This window comes from Octodon degus, unplaced genomic scaffold, assembly GCF_000260255.1.
Source record: "Octodon degus isolate 3935 unplaced genomic scaffold, OctDeg1.0 scaffold00404, whole genome shotgun sequence".
NCBI classification, from domain to species: domain Eukaryota; kingdom Metazoa; phylum Chordata; class Mammalia; order Rodentia; family Octodontidae; genus Octodon; species Octodon degus.
The window spans coordinates 279070-282401 of record NW_004524980.1 but is presented as its reverse complement, the minus strand read 5'-3'; the positions used below and the strand labels follow the sequence as shown (position 1 = coordinate 282401).

At 38.7% G+C, this 3332-nt stretch overlaps 2 pseudogenes; one reads left to right on the top strand and one right to left on the bottom strand.

Annotated features, from left to right (window-relative positions):
- Positions 1-1023: 1023 nt before the first annotated feature.
- LOC101565372 lies at positions 1024-1824 on the top strand (annotated as a pseudogene).
- Positions 1825-2111: 287 nt separating this feature from the next.
- LOC101564980 overlaps positions 2112-3332 on the bottom strand; it is a 42136-nt pseudogene continuing 40915 nt past the window's right edge.

Below are 3332 nucleotides of genomic sequence, written 5' to 3'. Positions count from 1 at the left end.
AAAAAAAGGGTATACAGATGTCGTCCATTTTGTATCTGTGTATTCAAAGTGCTTAGGATAGATATATAGTTACATTCTCTTAATGAATAGAGTGATTTGTTCTAATGGTGTTTGTAAATAGGATATCATGTCTGCATCTTGTGCAGCAATTAACCACTATGAAGAATGCATGCAATGCATTAATTATTGAAACTGTCCTACCAATTTTGTTTGAAACTGTCTCATTGTTACTTGTTTCTCAATAAAATTATGGGAAAAAAATTAAAAGAAAACAAGTTTCTGATTAAAATCGATGTCAGGATCTCCTCCTCCAACTTGGGGACTTAAAGGGAGTAATTCTTTGTGTCTCTGTCATTTTACGGTTTCTCCAATACTGGCACCAAGTGTGGCAGTCTTTCAAATAGGATTTTAAAAGGAGAGTCTATCCCAGTATGGGGTGCAGCATGCCAGCAGTAGGGCCATCAGAAGCAGTTTTCTACCGCACATCAGAATATATATCAGACATTACCTAAAGTAAGCCACAGAATACGCTATAAAATTTGCTTATATAAAGTCAAAACAAATAAAATTATCCCATGCGTATTATATGACCATAGTGTAATGAAATTGAAAGTCAGTACAAAAACAGGTCACTTAAAGGCCCATTCACACATGAAAATTCAAAACTTTCAAAAATGAAAGAAAGAGTTCAATTCATACAACTACAAATGACAATGGTGAAATCATAATGGATCCTCAGGAAATCAATAAGATTATGCGTACAGCTCTGAGAAATTTTCATTTAATAAGATGGGAAACTCAAAACAAATGGATAGATTCCTATGTGAGTTTCCAAAACCAAGTCAACAATATCTAAAGGTTTAATAAACCTACATCCTTCAATGTAATTGAAAATGTAATTACAATCCTACCTGGAAAGAAAATCACATGTCTTAATGGACTGGTCCCTACCTCTCCACCCCCTCGTCTGGCCGAGTCCAGCAGGTCGTGCTCCTGGAGGGAGAACCGGCTGCGGGTATCGACATGGTGGCAGTGATGGCCACTGCAGTGACTAAAGGGAATGAGGGTGGCAGGGGCCAGGCTGGGCCCAGCGGAGACAATGACACCGGAGGCAGAAGGGTCCGGATTCTCTAGCCACAGTGTACCTGGTCATCTACAACGCGATGATGATGGCGGGGTGGCTGGTGACCACAGTTTTTCTGGTCAGAGCATATCTGGCTAAAGGGAACTACCATAGCCTTTATTTTTCAATAGAAAAGCCTTTGAAATTCTTCCAAACTGGAGGCTTACTGGAGGTTTTACATTGTGCTATGGGAATTGTTCCATCTTCTGTTGTCCTAACTTCTTTCCAGGTGATGTCAAGAGTTTTCCTACTGTGGGCCGTAACACACATTATCAAAGAGGTACAGACTTAAAGACGGCGTCCTCTTGTTTGTTACTGCCCGGACAGTCACAGAAATTCTCCGTTGCCCCTTCTTTACATTCAGTCTATTAAACCATCTGCCTTACCTAATCAAATGGGCCAGGTATACACTTTTCATCCTGCTGTACCCAATGGGCGTGTTGGGAGAGCTGTTCACAATCTACGCAGCTCTGCCCTTTGTCACGCAGGCCGTCCTGTACTCCATCAGTTTAACAAACAAATACAATTTCTCCTTTCACTACTATGCATTCCTAATTTTGATAATGATCTCCTACATTCCACTTTTTCCCCAGTTACACTTCCACATGATACACCACAGAAGAAAGGTCCTTTATCCATCTGAAGAACACAAGAAATTAGAGTATTTCCTGCTTCCATCCCCCAAAACCAAACTTCAATGATCAAATAATGCTGCAGATATTTCGAGTTCCCAGTATGTTTCTTAGAAAACAATTAAGAACTATTTATAAAATAATAAAAACAGGAAAGAACAGAGATCTAGTATCACATGAGCCCAGGAACTTATTTTTTTTAAACAATTTTTTTAAACCTGTTAACATACAGTGTCTTGGCCAGTCCATCTTAGCATGCTCTTTCAACCAGAAGTCCTCAATATTTACAATGGCGCCAGAAAGGGATTTGACATCTATATCCTCTTCTGTCCTTCACCTGTCCCATAGAGAGAGATCTATCCCATGACCGAGTTAATCTAAGTAACAACAAAAAAGGAAGCAAGAATAAAAATTAACTGAAATAAAAAACATAAGTAAGGAGTTTGTCCCACCATAGGTCCACCTCACAGCAAAGCTCAGCTTGGTCTGCAGTGTGTCTGGCGTTCCCGCTCACAGTGCTCAACTACATGCTGGAATCTTTTTGTATTTTTGAAGTGGCAAATTTTGTCCTCTGGAACACTCTGAAGTTATGGCTGTGATGTAGTGCCTCATATGTAGTGAATGAATTATAAAATGTATATGCATGTGACACTTTGGAGTTAGTGCCTATAAACAGAAAAAAGAACTAGAAACTTTTGTTTCTTTCCAATTGAGTCATTATTGACTAACACTGAGGAGCATGCTTGAATTTAATCAGTATGTGCATACTATAAAGAACTTACCTTAACCTGGAGTTTGGCTTTGGCCGTGTTTTGACAGTTCTCTGGGTGGTGAAGCTCAATAACTGGCAAATGACAAGTACTTTTCACAGGACTGGTCTCTGAGCACCTCTGAGTAATGTATTTTTCCAGTAGCAGTTCTCACTTATGGATTCCAAACCCATGTTGTCACATAGGAACAGGGAAATTGTTATTTCAAATGTAAGGAAGCTGTCACATTTAAAATATCAGGAAAAGCATTAAGGAATGGCTTTATACATATATTTTTTCAAGCTTATTCACTCTTCTGTTTATTTCTCCTGATGATGGCTGTGTGTTCATTCCAACCAACTGTTAAGAGTCAGCGTGCAACAGTTCAGTTAAGGCTTCATTCTTTCAGTGTGTTGGAGCAGCAGTGAAATCATTTGGTCATATGAACATTGCCTAGCTAACATTACATCTTCATACCACTTAATTGCTCACCTCAACTGTGTGAGAAAAGCACCTCAGGAAAGAGGCTGAAATGGGGAGCTCAAGTTTAGATGTGTGCTCAGTTGAACAGAAGTGTACAGTATTTTCTTGGTGGAGGCTTTTTTTCCTCTGACATTTAAGACTTTAGAAGTCAGGCTTAATGAGTAATGTAAAATGCAACTGTCAATAGAAGAAGGATCAGGAAACAGGAAAAGGAATGTTGTGGGACTGTCCTGCTTCAAGGTTGCATATGGTTAGATTTCTGGACTTATGTGTAAACATAAGAAGTATATAATTCTTTATGCCTATTTTTAAAATATATTCTAATTTTTAAATATTTTTTCATCA